We start from the raw sequence: 19592 nt of genomic DNA, 5'->3' as shown, positions 1-19592 counted from the left end.
GTCCCCAGGAAAAGCTGAAGTCCTTTGTCCTGCCCTGGCTTCCCCTCCATCTCGCCTCTGCTCATCTTGCTCCTTAGCACTCTGCACTGCAATCATGATAAACCTGTTTCTAATTGTCAGACCTGCTGTTGCTCTTGCTCTTGGGCTTGGCTAATTTATAACCTTAGCCTCTTCCTTGCAGACTCTTGCTCATTCCAATTCACTCCTCAGTTCTTTGTTTAGCTCCCACACAGGATTCGTCTCTTTTCTTGCCCAGCCAGCCTGAGTTAAGCAGCGCATCCATGTGTTCTCGCAGCTGCTAATCTATTCTGCTCAGCACTGTGAGTAGAAATTCACGGAGTAATCAGGTGTGGGGCTGTTTTTTATCAGGCTCACCATTTTCCTCCTAGTATCTGTCATTGTAGGAGAACTATTTAAGACTTTACATTAAAACATAAAAAGTATATATAAACTTTTAAAAAAGAAAGCCAGATGGAAAAGTCTTAGCTCAGAGATAGTGATTCTATACAATGAGGCCTACCAGACACTACTACTCTGTGGCTAGTGTTCCTTCATTCTTCCAGGACACGTCTTTACCATGTCTTTCTTTCATGACTCTTCTGTAATTAGAGAGGCATGTGTTAAGTTGTAGGCCAAACAATCACACCAATATATTTTTGTATTTTCCACAAGGAACAAAATTGGAGACAAAATTCTGTACCTTCGTGATTCCATGGAAGCAGCTCAGCATTACCTGCGGGCTGCAGAATTCCTGCTGGGTTTTATGTCTTGTTCATTGTGGGAATTGGGAGATCTTGGGATTCTCTAAGAAATGTTATTCCACCAAAGGATAAGACACCACAAAGATCACAGGTTCTGATCTCTAATGGTGCTAATGGTGGCACTTGCTCTGTGGATCAGTGTTCTCTCTCTCCCCCATTCTCTCTCTTTCTCTCCCTCTGTGGTATCACACAGTTGTATATTGCAATCTCACATTAATTTCCAAGAATTCAGTCTTAAACATTTAGAACATAGATAATATCCTGAATTTTAACTCTAACCTAATTTCTAATTGTGATTGTTTACAACTTTTACCCATATCAGGGCTTCCCAAAAGATCATCCAGGGGAAGATACTCATCCCAAAGAAGTTACATAAGCTCAGAAGTCACATGTTTCATCTCGGTGAGTCAAATTGCACTGAACCTGATACAGGCTCTTTAATGTGTACTGTCATCTGTTTAACTTAGCATTTCTCAAACTAATAAAGACCTTTCTTTATTAGTTTGTTGCAGAATACAGTTTGAACAATATTGATTAGACATCATTGGGCTTTTTCTTAATGATTTACAGCCCTCCTTGTGCTAAGTAGATCCTCACATTTATTAACAGTGACATGAAGTAATGATGGTGATAGTAGCCCACACTTATTGAGTGTTACTCTGTTGATTATTTTAAGTACTCCATAGGTATTATCTTCCCACCAATACTGTGAAATAGATATCATTATTATCCACATTGTATAGACAAGAAAACTGAAGCACTGAGATGAATCCCATCCAAGGTCACAGAGTTGGTGAGTAGTGGATTGGGATTTGAACCCATGCAGTTACGTTTAAGAGTCTGCGCTCATGACCATTCTTGGTGGGTTCCTTATTTTATATTCTTTTCCTACATCTTCTGAACCTGGGCCATGTGCATTGCCTGGAAAGTGGTAGGAAGGTATGAATGTTTGATGCTACATAAATCATCTGTAAATCAACCTTCATCCCATCTGTATGATCACTAACAGTGTGGTTGTCTAGAATGGGCTAAAACAATGATTTTCCCCTTTGCTTATCTTCTCCCAAGGCCAACTGTGCTGGCTAGTGAGGGAAACAGCAGGGATGATATTTCAGTACAAAGTCTGCACATGGTGGGCATCTTCAAATAATCTGCCAGAACACAGCTTGAAAAACATGCTATAGTCATGGGTCACAAAACAAACACAGACATCACAAAACAGACTGCCGGAGGATGACAAACATTTGAATATAAATTGAAAGAAGCTTTGCAGACACAGCATAACAAAAAGCCCAATTAACAAAACTAACCATATGCTACCACCAGAATGGTTGGACATGGTGTAAAATAGACACACATGCACACACACACACACACTCAACACACACACATTAAATACAAAGATCTCAGATGAAAACAGCTTTACCAGAGAAACTGGAACCAGTTTCAAACCTCAATGCTGTGGTGATAAAAGAGCCTCTCCAGAGAGTCACTTAAACTGACCCCCAATAAAAAAGCTGTTAAATGTATACACACCCTGCAGCACTGAACAAATAGCTGCAGAAACTGAAGCAAAACAATAAGATTTTGGGTCTGTTTTATTATTTTCCTCCACATTGAATTACCACAGAGCCTGATTTATTTAGTAACATTCTTAAAGGTATTATGGACAGGAGGGAAAGAACATGAACTTTAGAATCAGACAAGTTTAGGTTTAAACCCTAGCTGTAGAATGTACTATGGTATGTGTTTTTTTTTTTTTTTCCAGGATACCACCTACAGAAGTGAGATTAACACTACTCACTTCTTCACCCTTTTATTAGGATTATAGCTGATGATGATGTACTTAAAGGGCCCAATAGTGTTTGACACAGAGTGAACAGTTATTTCATGAATAATAGCCTTCTGAATTTTTTCAAAGTTGCACTTATTATAGGATATAAATTGGATTTACATTTTGAGCTATTGACTGGTTTAGCTGAATAGAAGAGAATTACATCTTGAAAAAATCTGTCCCTGCTTAGTATTTTTGTATTAGTGACAGATATGGATCATAAAACATTCATCCATTTACCTGTTTGTTCATTTGTTTATCCACCTATCCACACATCCATAAATCCATAAATCCATCCATCCATCCATCCATCCATCAGTTCTTGAGCATCCTTTGTGTGCAAAGGGCACTGTCCTAAATGCTGAATATACAAAGCTGATTGAGATATTAAGTCTACCCTCAGAATGCTCTTAGCTCAATGAAGGAGAGGTCCAGAAAGCAAAATGGTTGTAATAATTGTGACTAGCTTATTTCACTAAGCAAAATGGTCTCCAGTTGCATCCATTTTGTTGTAAAAGATAGGATATCATTCTATTTTATGACTGAGTAGTAGTCTATCATGTATATGTGCCAGATTTTATTTATTCAGTCACCAGTTGATGGGAATCTGTGTTGATTCCATATCATAGTCATGGTGAATTTTTTTAAAAAAGATTTAATTATTTGAGAGGCAGAGTTACAGAGGGAGGAACAGAGAGAGAGGTCTTCCATCTGGTTCACACCCCAAATGGCTGCAATGGTCAGAGTGGGGTTAATCTGAAGCCAGGAGCCAGAAGCCAGGAACATCTTCTTGGGCCTCCCATGTGGGTTTAGGGGGCCAAGAACTTGAGCTATCTTCCTTGCTTTCCCAGGCCATCAGCAGGGAGCTGAATTGGAAGTAGAGCAGCTGAGACTTGAACTGGTGCCCATAGCAGGTGCTGGCACCACAGACAGAGGCTTAACTTACTATGCCACAGCACCAGCAGCCCCCAACTATTGTGAGTTGAGCTGCAATAAATGTGAGGGTACAGACAACTGTTAAATACGATGATTCCAATTCCCTTGGGCAGATTTCCACTAGTGAGATGAGTGGGTCATATTGTAGATATTCCCACAGTCAATGAGCATACCTTTTTCTCTAAATCCTCACCAATATTTATTATGTTTTGATTTTTGGGTTATAGCCATTCTAACAGGGGTAAGGTGAAACCCCATTGTCATTTTGATTTGCATTTCCCTAATGGCTAGTGATCCTGGGCATTTTTTTACATGTCTATTGGCTATTTGAATTTCCTCTTTCGAAATATCCTTCTTTAAATCCATTGCCCATTTCTGACTGAATTGTTTGTTTTGTTGTTGAGTTTCTTGAGCTCTCTATAGATTCTGGATGTTAATCCTTTATCAGTTGCATAGTTTGCAAATATTTTCTCCTATTCTGTTGGTTGTCTCTTCACTTTATTGAGTGTTTCTTTTGCAGTGTGGAAACTTCTCAATTTGATATATCCCATTTGTAAATTTGGGTTTTTATTGCCATGCTCCCAGGGTCTTTTCCAAGAATTCTTTGCATATGCCAATGTTTTGCAGAGTTTACCCAATTTTCTCAAGGAATTTGATGGTATCAGTTCATAGATTTAGGTGTTTGATCCATTTTGAGTGGATTTTAGTGTAAGGTATAAGGTAGGGGGTTAGCTTCATACTTCTGCATGTGGAGATCCAGTTTTCCCTGCACCATTTGCTTTTCACACAGAGACACAGTTTTCCCAGGACCATTTGTTGAAGAGACTATCTTTTCTCCTCTCCAGGGACTGATCTTAGCTCCCTTGTCTAAGATTAGTTGATTGTAGCTGCGTGGATTAGTTTCTGAGTTTCTATTCTGCTCCATTGGTCCATATGTCTATTTTTGTGCCAGTACCATGCTGTTTTGATTATAACTGCCCTGCAGTGTGTCTTGAAATCTGGTATTGTGATGTCTACAGCTTTGTTTTTGTTGGTTAAGATTGCCTTAGCTATTTAGGGTCTTTTGTGTTTCCATATTAATTTTAGCATGATTTTTTCTAGATCTGAGAAGAATGTCCTTGGTATTTTGATTGGAATTAAATTGAATCTATAAATGTCTTTGGGTAGTATGGACATTTTGATTATGTTAATTCTTCCAACCCATGAACATAGAAGATTTTCCCATTATTTGTGTGTCTTATTTCTTAACATTTTGTAGTTTTTATTGTAGAGCTCTTTCACATCATTTGTTAAGCTTATTCCAAGTTATTTAATTATTTTTGTAGTTATTGTGAATGGATCTGGTCTGACAAATTCTTTCTAAGCCATAGTATTGTTTGCATATATAAATGCTATTGATTTTTGTGTGTTGGTTTTATAACCTAAAATGTTGCCAAACTTTCTTGTAAGATCCAGTAATTTCCAAGTAGAGTATTTTGGTTCCCTTATATATGGGAATCATGTCATCTTCAAATTAATAAAAGAATGTACTGAATGGAAATTAAATACAATTAATGGAAAATATTGTGATTACTAAAATAGATGCATTTTTTAGAAATGAAAGAGCCATTTTCTGTACCTGGAGTGACCAGTTAAGAATTACTTCTAGTAGACATTTCCAAGAATCATAGTAATTTCAAGAAGAAATATGATTTTGAAGATGTATCATTCTGCTTACTCTACCTGCTGAATCTTGTATTGTTAAAATGATAGAACAGTGTTCTCTGAGACTATTCCAGTAACTACTACATGTGGAAAGGAAGAATTTTCCAAGTTTCTTTAACTCATTCTTCCCTCTCATCCCCAATGTCTTCAAAGAGCTCCACACATCACAGTTCTTAAAATTTCGATATTTACAGAAGAATGTGGACTTTGGGGTTTTCTAACCTTGGGCATTAACTTACCTGATTCTTTCTAGATGTGAGATTTGGAGTCATTTAATTTTGTTGCACTTCAATTTTCGGCTGTAAACTGAGAAGTAAGGTATGGGGAGTTTGATTTTAATAAGAGTAAGTCTCAAGAAATTGGGAAATAGGGCAATAAAATTATTCTGAGAGTTATGAAATTAATATAATATTTTAGAGGAGCATTTTATTAAAGATATAAAGCAATGATTCTCAAGAGGGAGTATTTCTACTTGGGATATATTTCAGAGTTATATAGTGGTAGTGGTAAAGCCTTTTCAAGCTTTCCATAATTTTCATATTTCTGCTAGAAAAACTTCCATTTCTTTTAAAAATTATTTCTAAAATGAGTCACTATTTCTGATGGCATTGTGCTATGTCTCAAGTCTTAGGGCAGAAACAACAAGAGGGTAAAAATTCTGATTTCCGGAAAGAACATATCCTTTAATTGATGATGTGGTCAATCATAGAGTCATCGAGAAATGAGAGTCTTTAGGGAATGGTCTGTGTTGCCCACCCTAACCTCAACCAAAGGAATTGCTTAACATATTTATACAAATATACATTCTGTATTTAAGTGACATTTAGCACTTTTATCTCTTTTGAGTCAGCCACCTTGGGGCTGACCAACAGTGGAATATTAACCCAATAACATTTCAGGACTGTTAAGATGGGAGGCAAGGAATTTGTAATTGGTTAATTCACTCAGACAGGTGCTACATGCCGGTTTCTGATTGCATAGGTATGCAGCTTTCCCAAAGAACTGGGGATTTTCATGTTCTACTGTGACCTCTCTACTGGACTGTTAAATAGACATCTCTGATAGAACATGTCTGACATAAAAATCTTGATTCTTCATTGCTCTGCCAAACTTTCTACCAGTAGTCTCTGTTTGAGTAAATGGAAGCTCAATTCTTCCAGTTGCTTGGGCAAAAATTCTGGATAAGCTAGTCTTCCTTTTTTTTTTTTCTCTTACAATTTCTAGAGGCACATCTTAGGGCTTGGAATGATTCAAATAATCCCTAGTGCCAGCCCTCATGATACCTGTCCTCTAGTACCCATACCTTTATGTAATCCACCACCTTGACAGTGAGTGGGACATATGACCTGCTTTTCAGCTACAGCATGTGGCGTAGTAGGTGGGCCAACATTCTTGTGACTATATTATATGGTAAAAGCAAGGGATAAGATCCATAATTATGACTTTGAGTTAGTTACAGAGGAACCTGAGTGGACCTTTCCTAGTCAACTCATTATTAGAAGACCTCACACTCCCTGAATTCAGTTATCATACTGACCTATTTATTACTCTTCCCTTATTCTCGGTGATGCCACACTGCCCCCTGGTTTACTTATTTAAGATTTATTTTTATTTATTTGAAAAGTAGAGTTACAGAGAGAGAGAAACAGAGATAAAGAGATCTTACATCCACTGGTTCACTCCCTAAATGGCTGCAACAGCCAGAGCTGGTCATGCTGAAACCAGGAGCCAGGATATTAATCTGGGTCATGTGGGTTCAGTGGCCCAAGTACTTAAGCGATCTGCTGCTTTTCCAGGCACATTAGCTGAGAGCTGGATTGGAGGTGGAGCATCCAGGACTTTTACTGGTGCCTGTGAGGGATGCCAGAATTATAGATGGCAACTTACACCATTATGCTACAACACCAAGCCCTGTGGTAAACTATACTAAGTTTATCCATATTGGATGCAAACTTGATTCTTCATGAACCTGCAACAGTCAATAATCTCTTTTTGTTGAATCCAGCTTCCAAAGGGATTTTTGGAATATATTCCACATAAGAAAATGTTGCATTTTGAGGTGATGAGTATATCAATTATCCTGATCTCATCTTCACACATTGTATACATATAATGGAATATCACATTTCACTCGTGGAATTAAAAGATACATTCATTTTGGTGCAACGGTTTTCTGAAATACCTAATTTTACATTACACACATTTTCCACAAACTTTTTGATTACCCCTAATATGCAAATCTTTCAGTTGTTCTCACCAAAATTTATTTTTTTAATTCCATTTTCTTAAGAACTTCGAAGTACTCTCATACAATGTGTTCTATAAATATGCCAAGTTCCAGTATAATGGTAAAATTCATGTGTTCACTTGACTGGGCTGAGGGATGTCCAGGTAGCTGGTGAAATGTTATCTCTTGGTTTTTCTATGAGGATGTTTATGGAAAAGATTAGTATTTGAATTGGTAGAGTGGGTGTGCATCTATACTCAAGTCTGTTGAGGGCTCAAATGGATCAGAAAGGCAGAGGAAGGGCAAGCTTGCCCTCTTCATCAGCTGGGATGTGCTCAGTTATCAAAGATTCTGGTTCCTGGGGCCTTAGAATGGACATCATTGGCTCAACTGTTTCTCAGCCTCTGGGCTTGGATTGAAGCTGTATTCTAACTTTCCTGGCCCTCCAGCTTGCAAATAGCAGATTATAGAACTTCTCAGCCTCCATTATCATGTAAGTCATTAATAATAAATCTTTATGTATCATGTGTCTTTCCATCATCTATCATCAGCCTATCCGTCATCTGTCTGTCTATCTATGTATGCATGTATCTGTCTATTTGTGTATCTATTCATCCATCCATCAGTTCATTATACTAGTTCTGTGTCTCTGGAGTACCCTGGCTAATACAATCAGGTACAGAACACTTTACATTTATTGTTATATTTTTAAAATATTTTTTGAGAGGTAGAACTACAGATAGAGAGAGGGAGAGACAAAGAGAGAGATCTTCCATCTGCTGGTTCACTCCCCAGTATGGCCACAATGGCTGGAACTGGGCCAATCTGAAGCCAAGAGTTCTTCTGGGTCTCTCCTGTGAGTGTAGGGGCCCAAGCACTTGGACCATCTTCCACTGTTTTCCCAAGCCATTAATAGAGAGCTGCATTGGAAGAGGAGCAGCCGAAACATGAACTGGCACCCACGTGGGATGCTGGCATCACAGGTGGAGGCTTAGCCAACTACACCACAGTGCTGGCCCTATGTTTATTATTTAGTGTGATACTCAAAATAATTTTGTATAGTCTGTTAAAATATTCAACTTCCTTCTTGGGAGAATTGGGGCTTGTGGAGAATAAACAGCTTATACAGGAACATATGCCTGGAACATGATAGAGCTTGGATTTGAAGGCTAGCAATCAGCCTGCACAGTGTACTTTGATACTCTGAACATGCTTATTAGATCCATAATTTTAATTGTCTTTAAAATCTGATGTTATCCTGTATTTGAGATGATTATGTTGTGTTAGAGTAACTGAAAACAGATAAGGAAAATTATACCAACTGATTGACTAGTGCAAATAAAGCATTTGCAGCTATTAATAAATCATTCTAGCATGCAATCCATGGACTCAGATAGATGCACTACAGTTGAACTACAACCCTTCCCTTCTGTCCTACTTAAGTATCTTCAATTATTATTCTGAATTTTGTTTAAAAGTTTAATAAAAATTTAACAAGACCCTCAGAAATCACTTGCTTTAATTAAAAATATCTGAATTCTCTTTCTTGAAATAACTATCATACTGTCAATTTGAAAATACTGAATTGAAATATTTGCCGGTTCGAATGCAAATCCCAGTATCTACCTTCAGAGTGCAGCACAGCAACTTTGATAGGTGCTGGGAGGTGCTGGAGGTTTAATGATGGTCAATAATACTGTGCTAGTTAACATATATATAAACCCCATTTTTTCCTTTTCCTAAAACATAAATGCTGCTTTGATTTTCTTCTGTAGCCCACAGTCTTCCAGGCTGTCACTTGTCGTTCACACCTTGATTTATCCTGATGATTGATTGTTTAAAAATCATTTTAAAAGATCTAAATGTTAGAAAAGACCTTTTATTGCTGCCTGTATGTATTTATCATTCAATAAGTAGTCACCCTTCTAGACAAAACGCTAGAAATGGGAGTTATGATTTGTCTGGGCATCTCATACTTCCAACCATTAGTATTCACCCAACCGTATCTACAAGAATAATTAACACTCAACACTATATTTTGAGTCAGTTCTGAACAGATAGTAAAGTGTTGTTCATTCATCATCAATTAATATTTACTTAAAACCCACAGAGAATGACATTGGGTTACTGCTTTCTGAAGATTGAGACACTATTGCTTTGGAAGGCTGTATGGTCTTGTTATGTAAAATCCCACTTAACAGGTTTGGAGATGGACTTTGTAGAATAAATATCTCTGCAAATGGGATACCAAGGGCCTCAATGGATTATCTGGCCTCAACAGAAGCTTCCAGGAATGCAGTACCTAGAATCAATGAGTTTTCTGGTTGAAGAACAATTTGAAGTCACGGATCTATTACTCTCCTTTCCAACATGCCAGCAGAGATTTAATAATTTTCCCTTTTTTAAAATTTTTAAATTTAGTTTAATTTAATTTTTTTGACAGGCAGAGTGGATAGTGAGAGAGAGATAGAAAGGTCTTCCTTTACCATTGGTTCACCCTCCAATGGCCGCTGCGGCCAACGCACTGCAGCTGGCGCACAGTGCTGATCCGAAGCCAGGAGCCAGGTGTCTCTCCTGGTCTCCCATGAGGGTGCAGGGCCCAAGGACTTGGGCCATCCTCCACTGTACTTCTGGACCATAGCAGAGAGCTGGCCTGGAAGAGGGGCAACCCGGACAGAATCTGGCGCCCTGACCAGGACTAGAACCTGGGGTGCTGGCGCTGGAGGTGGAGGATTAGTCTATTGAGCCGCACTGCCAGCCCATAATTTTCCCTTTTTAAGATAAGGGTTTTATATTTTTATATTGTGAATACTTAGTTTATATTTTGTGTCTGTTTTCCTGGTTGAACTCTGCAGAATTCTACTTTTAAAATAATCTACATTCCTCATTTTCTGGCTAAAAGTTATCAAGTTTTTAAGCACCAATGGCAGCTAGTTTCCCATCCAATCCTTGCCCTCCCCACTTTCCATCTGAGCTTCCCATTTGGGAGAATGTCAATGTAGTAATCTAAAATTTAAGAAGAGGAATGGCCAATGATATGTAAGAACACCTAATTGACAGGTAGCTCTATGAGTACCCCTTGAAAGGGGGCACTTGGTTGACTGTTGCCTGGAATGTGTGCATATAGGTGAAGTTCCACCATTCATTTGTGACCATGAAGTAATCTTGAGGGTGGAAGCTGCAAGCTAACAAAAGCAGAACAGAAACACAAATGGAGTTTGGTGCATCAAGAGCATACCAGTCCTAGATTATTTATACTGTACTGCATGCTATATGTGACAAAAGGATGCCCTGTTTTGCTGAAGGCATTCTTACCTTGGGTCAATTTTTATCCTAACTTAAACGTACTTTCATAGCAGAAATGTGTCCATCTAGTAACCCACAGAGGCCCTTTCAGATGCAGTTCTCTAATGTTATTCTGTCGTCACCTCCTACCAGTCTCTTTTGCATTGTCTATTACATCCATGTAGCCTCTCTCATCATCATCATATACCCAGGTCTCCCCAGTTCTGTGCTTGCCATTCACTCTGCCTGCAGAACTACTGCACAAATGCTTGCCTGGCAACTTCTTTCATGTCTCCCAGGGACTTACATGTGAATCCTCACAGTATTTTGATCTCTGATCATCCTCTCTAACACTTAAGTTTTCTATCTCCTACAACTTTGTATTTTCCTTTCTCAATTTAATTTTTGCCTTTGCATGATCTAACATATAGTATATTTTACCTTTTAATTCATTTTATTGCCTGTTTCCCTCCTAGACAGTAAGCTCCCAAAGATGGATATTTTTGTTATATTTTATTCACTATAATTCAGCCAGATAATAGGTACGAACTTTTGTATTTGTTGAATGAATACTTGTGATAAGGAAGTGGATGACCAAGAATGTTTGGGAGGAAGCTATTAGGGTCAGGTTTGGAAAGCTGGTATTTGTTATTCAGCTTAAATAGCAGGAAATCATGTCCAAATTTAAAAGCATAAATGAAGAGGAACATAACTTGAAAAGTTAGTGGAAACTATGTATTTGAAGAAAACCATACATGGGCTTCAAATGTTTTACATGAAAATATGCATCTTCTCATACCATTTTACCATGAACTTTTTGCATATTTCTAATCATGAAAGGAAAAAAGAATGAAATGAGGAAATTTAGAAAAATGAATGGCAAAGAGCTTAATCCATGAGAATTTTTTTAGTTAAGGGGAGAACTATGTTTCCTAAAGGGCAGGAATGAAAATACCTGAAGGTAGAAGAGCACAGAAATTCTGTGTGGTGAGGGTAGGGGTGAAGGAAAAGCAAATCTACTACCTCAGTCGTCTAAGAAGAGGATGAGCTGATCTGCTGAGTGTGAGGGAGGGCACAGTGATAGAAAATGGAGGGGGAAAATGTTGTGCTCTCAGCCTCTGTGGGAAACAAAAATAATGCAGAACTGCATGAAAATTTGTGCATAGCAACATGATAGCTGGAATTGAAGTAGATAATGAGAATTGATGGTCAAACTAACTGCCACAGCTTTTATTTCTTTTCTTATAATTCTTAGCAGCCCAGAGGTGGGAGTGGGAATAAACAAGAACAGATGGTCAGCTGCTCCTAGGGTTGGTGAACAGTAAGATGGGCTGGCAGGATGACAAGGTGGGCATGGTCCAGTAGGTTGTAGAAATGATTGAAAATAGCATCCCTGTGAGAGAAAGAGGAAAGAACTTGGCTATGCAGTAGCGGGTACCCTAAAAATCCAAGGGAGTCCTCTTACCATGGACTCCACCTCCAACTTCATTTGTACTTTTCATTCCATTTCCTCCTAACCCACATGTAAAGTTGATGTTCAAGAATTCATAGCATTCTTTAGTGCATGTGCTATTTGGCCTGTTGTGTGAACAAGACCCAGCAGAAACTTTCCAGGAAGGTTTATGGTACACACTCGTAGGCACTCATGAATCAAAAGACACAAGAAGGACTGGTGTTGTGGCGGGCGTAGTAGCAGGTTAAGCCACCCCCTGCTGGGCCGGCATTCCATATGAGCACTGCACAAGTCCCAGGTTCTTCACTTCCAATCCAGCTTCCTGCTAATGCTCTTGGGAAAACAGCAGCAGATGGTCCAAGTCCTTGGGCCCCTGCACCCATATGGGAAACTTGGATGAAGCTCCTGGCTCCTGACTTTAGGCTGGCCCTGCCCTGGCTGTTTCATCCATTTGGGGAATGAAGTATCATATGGAAGATATCTCTCTTTCTGTCTCTCTCCCTTCCTCCTCCCATCTCTCTCTCTCTGTAACTCTGCCTTTCAAATAAATAAAATCTAAAACAAAAGACATAGGAGCTTAGCTCATTAGTATGCTGTTCATTTCTATTGGCTCTGGGTACCTGCATTTCACATTAGCTCTCACTGTTCCCAGTTCTTTTTTACCTGTGTCCATCAGAGAGGCAGACAGAGAGAATGGGGGTTGGGAAATTTGGCTCTAGAGTCTGTTATTTGGGAGTAATCACTGATTACAGAATTTTCTAGCTATGTGATCAGGAAGATCTAAGTTCTTAACTTCTCTCCAATTCAATTTTCTTGTTTTTGCAATAGGGTTGATGCTTGTGTCTACCACATAAGGTTGTTATAAGGATTGGTAAAATGTGTAAAATACTTACAGTGGAGTCCAGCACATAAGCATGCTTATTACCTGTGATGAAGTTGATGGTGGTAATTCATGCAATAACTACAACAGTTTGATGGAACCTGAATAAGGAACCTGCTTATCATTTCCTTACAGTGGAGCAGGGGGACTAGTGGTCTATAAATATAAGCAGGGGATGATGATAACAGTTTTTTCATGAGTGTTGTACTAATTGAATGTCTGTCTCAGGGATTTCCATATAGTATAGTCAGAAAAGGCGGAAAAACTCCCAAGATACATTGAAATAGTTCATATCATTTAAAATAAAAATTTGGATAAAAGTGTTGATTCTCAGTGCAAATCAGTAAAATATTATTGTAGAAAAATTAAGAAATAATCAAAAAAGAAAAACATACTTAAAAAACCCCACCATCTACATACAATTATGAATAGCTGCAAAGAAGCTTTATATTTTGAATAGTGCGATTTTTAATTTGACTGTGTCTCATGCATTTCTCTTCTCATGAATACTGTCCTATGGAGTTTTGTGTGAGAATGGCTGGTATTCTGTGGTGTCCATTCCTTTGTTGTGTTCTGGCTTGCCTAGATAGAATCAGCGAGACTCTCCGAAATGCAAAGAACAAAGGGACTTCTTTTGTAGGTCCAGCATGCTGGGCCCTGGCCTCCCGTGCAACGCAGTGGTGGGAGACCAAGACCCCCTTCTCTTTGTTTTCAGGGTTTTTATAGTCCCTGGGCAAACAAGTATTACATCCGCATTCCTTCTTTCCCCTGGCCCTGCAGGACCAAGGATGCCCTACCTTATTGGTTGCCCCCACCTGTCCTGCAGGACCAAGGACTGCCCAGTGTCAGCCTTCATCTTCTCCTCCCAGGTGCATCCTGGGCCTAGCCAGTTCCTTTGTCTTGTGAGAAGCCTGTCATGGTGTGGCTCTGGCCTCTCACACCTTCTCTCCCACCTATGCTTCTCTGCACCCATCATTATAGCAATCCAAAAACTGAGGGGGAAGTTGAAACTCTGTTAGCCTTCTAGAATGAGCTGTGGGCTCCTGTTCAGCTTCACTAGGAATTGTCTTTTGGGAGTGTGTTAAGCAGTGGTCCACTCCTAATGAAGCGCCTTTCATTTACATCCTATTAGTCATCATTAGCCTAGGGGGGAAAAGCCAAATAGGAGCATTCTTAGCTTTCTAGAATAAAATATCATGAAATATTGTAAAATTTAACTCAGGTTCCTAATAGCCCATCTAATCCCCTGGCTCCACATAACAGCTTAGCTAAATACATTCCCTTTCCTTCTAACTATAATGCACATAAAAGCCTTAGTATAGTACCTGACACATTGTTTTTACTTAATTGTAATCATTTTTACTTCATCTTTAGACATAGCAAATATTAGACTATCATTTAGGTCATGACACAATTATATGCCATATCCTTTTAAACAGTGTTTTAGAAATGTGGGCTATTCAGTTTCTTTTTAAAATTTATTTTCGCTTTTGATTGATGTTAATTACATACCTATGAAGTAGCATTTAATGTTTTGATACATGTATACATTGCATAATATTAGAATCCAGGTAGTCCATATATGCATGACTTAAAACTTTTATCTTTTCCTTTTGGTAAAAACATTCAAGATCTTCTCCTAGCTATTTGGGAGTATAAGATGCATTATCAGTCCCTGTAGCCACCCTACTGTGCGAGAGAACACCTGACTCATTCTACTTAACTGTAACTGAGTACTCACCAATTTCTCCACCGCCCCCACCCTACCCATTTTTTCCCTGCTTCTGGTAACCAATATTTTACCATTGATGTCTATGAGACCAATGCTTTTTTCTATGCATGAATGAGGTTTATCTTTCTGTGTCTGCCTAATGTTACTTAACAGAATGTTCCCCAGGTTCATCCATGTTGCAAATGATAGAATTTCATCTTTTCAGATGCTATACAATGGTATTCCATGTTCTTTACCCTTCATTTGGGATGTTTCTGATTACCAAAGCATCACCTGCTGATGGAGAGAAAGCACCTGGCAAGAGCCTCCCTGGAAGGGACTTGGGGTTATGTACCTTCACAGTTCTTTTTATTGCCACATTGCGTGGGGTGGCCTTTTGATTGTATTTCAGTTAGCATTGCACAAAGTTCTTGCTTTATAACTACTGTTTAACAAAGCTCAAGGTACTTTGGTGAATGTAATTAAGTTTCAGCAAGGAAACCAAAATACTTCTTTCAAACATCCTACTAGGGAAAAGAAATAAAGTTCTAAAGTTCATGAATAACTGTTTCATAGATATCAAACTGTACAAGTTTGACAGTAATTAGAACAAAAATTATGCTATTTTATGTTGATACAGAGCGATTTCTAACATTTATTTTATGTGATTTGCATAATCTTGATTTATAAGTTAATGAGAAAAAATAATGGGAAATTCATTTCCAGGTATTGGAATTAAAAGTAATAGGAATAAAGGTATGTATTTCAGGTGACTGTTTCTCATCTGATGAAATAAACCTAGATTGAAGATTAAACAAAGTTTCCATCCTTACAATGCTAATTTTTCAAATGAAATAGTAAATTCAGAATTTTTAAGGAAATAGCAGATAATGCACTAAATACAACTTGCACCTAAACTAAAGTATAAAATGAGTTTAAATATTTTGTATCCTGAGCTTACATGATAACACGATGGAGTCATGGTTTTCATGTATAATTTAATCAAAGGACCAAAGCTATGAAGTGTAACATATTATTAAGACTATTTAACTCATGGTGAGACATAATATCAGCAATAATATTTCATGGAACTGGAAAACATGCAAAACCCTTGATTTTCTTCCCATCCAGTTATATGACATGCCAAATCAGGCAGCTCTTTTAGCAAAGGTCTTGAGATAATAAGTCATCAGTAATATTAGCTTAGGATGTTTCATTTCATCCTGGGACCCGCAAATAGCATTTTAACTTACTTTGGCCTATCTCCTTATAATATATTAAATGCTCCATATAATTTGTATTGTCTGTATGTAGAATAATCTTAGGTGGTGGTCTTGGCATGTTTATATGGTACTGTGAAATGTGGTTAATGGCATATGTTCTGCTACCCAAGTGTCTGAATTTGAACCTTTGCTTTCTCCTCACGAGCTGAGTGATTGTGTGTTGGTAGATTGCTATGTCAACCTCCCTCTCTTCACCTGCAAGAGGAGGTAGGCCATCTCATGGTGGTGAGAGTGGAGTGCTTTGCTCCATGTGAGATGGTTGAAGCCCGCCCAGCCTCGGCAGGTGCTGTTCCAGGCCAGTGGCCCTTGTTCAGCAGCAAGAAGTCATGCTCAGTCATGCTGATTGGTCAAAGTGTTTCTTTTTAGAAGGTTGTCTTCATAGTGAAACCAAGGGAAAGGGACTGATAGATACAACAAAGAACAGAGGAAAATTAAGGAATTGTGTTTAAATTTATGTCTATTTTTTAAGACTTATTTATTTGAAAGACAGAGTTATAGAGAGGCAGAGGGAGAGAGACGTCTTCCATCCGCTGGTTCACTCCCCAGATGGCAACGACAGTCAGAGCTGCACCGACCTGAAGCCAGGAGCCAGGAGCTTCTTCCAGGTCTCCCACACAGGTGCAGGGGCCCAAGGAATTGGGCCATCTTCCACTGCTTTCCCAGACCATACAGAGAGCTGGATAGGAAGTGCAGCAGCTGGGACTTGAACATGCACCCAAATGGAATGCTGACACTGCAGGCGGCAGCTTTACCCGCTACACTACTGCGCCGGCCCCCATAAGTCTATTTTCAAGAATCATTTGTTTAAGAAACACTATCTACCTTGTTTACTTTTGTAAAAATTTAGCCTTGAGGCAGAAGTACAACAAAAGAGCTAATATTTAAATATACTGACAAAGAAGCAAGTGCACTTTCACTTTCTACCTATGATGTCAAAAAGACCTCCCAAGGATGGGTTATTTCTATGAAGATGGGTGCTTTTAATATGAATGGATATATATCTTTTAACATTTTCATTCTTTATTTGATGGATTCTAAGTAATGCTGATCATATAAACTACTCATGCACAATTCTTTTTCATCATTTCAATTCAGATATATACAGAATAATAGGATTCTGACTTATTAGGGTTAATTTAAAATTAAAACTCAGATATTATTAGGAAATTTTAACTACTAGCCAACTTTCTTCTGTAAGCTGTTGAGCTGACTTGGGTAACAGGCTGGGCACAGTTTATGATAATACACATGATTTACTTCTTTACAAATATAATAAATAACATGTTGGGGAAGAAGGCAGAGAGCATCATGACAGAGAGAGGAGTATCTGTTTGGGAGTTGAATTATCCTGTTTTATTTAAATTCTCAATTTCTATACTCCCAAACTCTACTTTTTACCTGCTCTCAACCTATAATCCTGCCTTGATTAAGACTTTGAGTATTTTTGTCTTATATACTAATTAACAAACAATATGTACACACACATAGACACACACATATATCCTTATGTCCATATACCTAGATGCCTATATACATACACAAACCATGTCGTCTGATCCTGGCTCCAATCAGTATCTCCACCAGCTCTCTAACCTGAATAACTTAGATGCTATATACATAAGTACCCCTCTACATGCCAGGATCTTTCTTCTTTCTATTCTGTTATTACTTTGATATAGTTTTTCCCTCATGGGAAATGTTTATCTCTTCCCTTTCTCCCTTCTCCTTTCCTAACCATATTCAGGAAGCTCTTGATCTTCTTTAGATTTCTACATCAGTCCTTGCCTCAGTTCTGATTTTGACTTTGAATTATATGGGGCTTTTTATTTACCCATTCCAAGCTTACCCATGTTGTTTCTTCAATTAGACTAACTCCCACGTCAGCAGAGCCCATATGCATACCTACCATACTGTAACATGCTTAGTGATTATTACTTAAAAATCATCCAGGCCCTCTCAGGTCATTGGACAAAGGAAAGAACTGTCATAATAATGATTTTAGGCTGTAATCAGTTAACCACAAAATACGTACAACCCGTGTATTTTTAAAATTAGTTATTTAAGTTGACAAATAAAAATCATAATGACTTACTGTTATTGCATGATAACATATTGTATGATATCATATTTTGAAATATGTATACATTGTGGGATAGCTAAATAAAGCAAATTAGCATATCATTACATCACATACTTATGTTATTGTACTGAGAACACTTAAAATTTACTGTCAGTGATTTTTTTTTAAGATTTTTAAAAACTTTTCTTTACTTGTGAATTAGAGTTACAGACAGAGAGAGGGAGAGACAGAGAAAGGTCTTTCACCCACTGGTTCACTCCCTAAATGGCTACAATGGCTGGAGCTGGGCTGATCTGAAGCCAGGAACCAGGAGCTTCTTCCAGGTCTCCCATGTGGATGCAGGGGCCCAGGCTAATGGGCCATCTTCCACTGCTTTCCCAGGCCATAGCAGAGAGCTGGATCAGAAGAGGAGCAGCCAGGACAAGAACCAGTGCCCATATGGGATGCCAGTGCTGCAGGTGGAGGCTTAGCCCACTACACCGCAGCACTGGCCCCAACTGTCAGTGATTTTCAAGATTATAATGCATCATTATGAGTATTAACCACACCATTTTCACCGTGTTGTACCATAGATCTTTTGAACATACCTCTCCTCACTGAAATTTTGCATCCTTTGACCAGCATTACCCCAATATCCTGTCCCTCTCAAGCTATAACCACTTTTCTGCTCTCTTGTGACTTCTAGCTTTTTAGATTACGCATGTAAGTGTGATTATGCAGTAGTTGTCTTTCTGTTTTCAGCTTATTTCATGTAGCATAATGTCCTCCAGATTCATTGGTGTTATTGCAAATGAGAGGATTTCCTTTGTTTTTATGGATGAATAGTTTCCACTGTGTATTCTATACCACATTCTCTATTCATTGTTGATGGACACCTAGGTTGGTTGTATATCTTCTCTATTGTGAATGGTGCTTCAATGAACACAGGAGTGTAGGTATCTCTTTGACATCCTGACTTCTTTCCTTTGAGTATATACCATGTAATGGGATTGTTGGATCTTATGGTAGTTCTATTTTTAAGATTTTGAGGAAATTCCCTACTGTAAGTACCAATATATATGCCCATTAACAGTGTGTGAACAACCCATCTTTTGAATATAAACCAACCACTTACCTAATCTCTCTCTTGGAGTGTTTGTACAGGCTTTGAAATCTGTCACTTGACACCTGATGTCAGATACCTTGTTTGATATTCTCATGTTTTTATTTTTATAATTTTATAATTATTTATGTAATTATTTGCTTAGTATCTGATTGTATCAATGGCCTGCACCTTCATGAGAGAGAGACTATTACTGCTGTGCTTAAGTGTGTTCTGCATATATTTTGGAAGACAGGAAGGAAGGAGAAAGGGATGGATGAACAAAAGGGATGAAGAAAGAGAGGCAAGTAAGCAAAAAGAGAAAGAAATCTTCCTCGTACTTTGCTTAAGCTTCAA

At 38.3% G+C, this 19592-nt stretch overlaps 1 long non-coding RNA gene across 10 annotated transcripts in view; it reads left to right on the top strand.

Moving 5' to 3' along the window:
- The window catches only part of LOC149122308 (uncharacterized), a 291013-nt gene that overhangs the window by 683 nt on the left and 270738 nt on the right, over positions 1–19592 (top strand). For 9 of the 10 annotated variants that reach the window (XR_016220640.1, XR_016220641.1, XR_016220633.1 and 6 more), the window contains exon 2: positions 1084–1163. This is a non-coding gene — a long non-coding RNA (uncharacterized LOC149122308). Of the gene's footprint in view, positions 1–1083; positions 1164–4632; positions 4998–19592 lie in introns of those variants that run through there. The other variant, XR_016220639.1, reaches the window with a different exon arrangement.

The sequence above is a fragment of the Oryctolagus cuniculus genome, chromosome 14 (genome assembly GCF_051225735.1).
Source record: "Oryctolagus cuniculus isolate XC-2025 breed Fujian yellow rabbit chromosome 14, ASM5122573v1, whole genome shotgun sequence".
NCBI classification, from domain to species: Eukaryota; Metazoa; Chordata; class Mammalia; order Lagomorpha; family Leporidae; genus Oryctolagus; species Oryctolagus cuniculus.
This window is presented reverse-complemented; position numbering and strand designations above follow the sequence as displayed.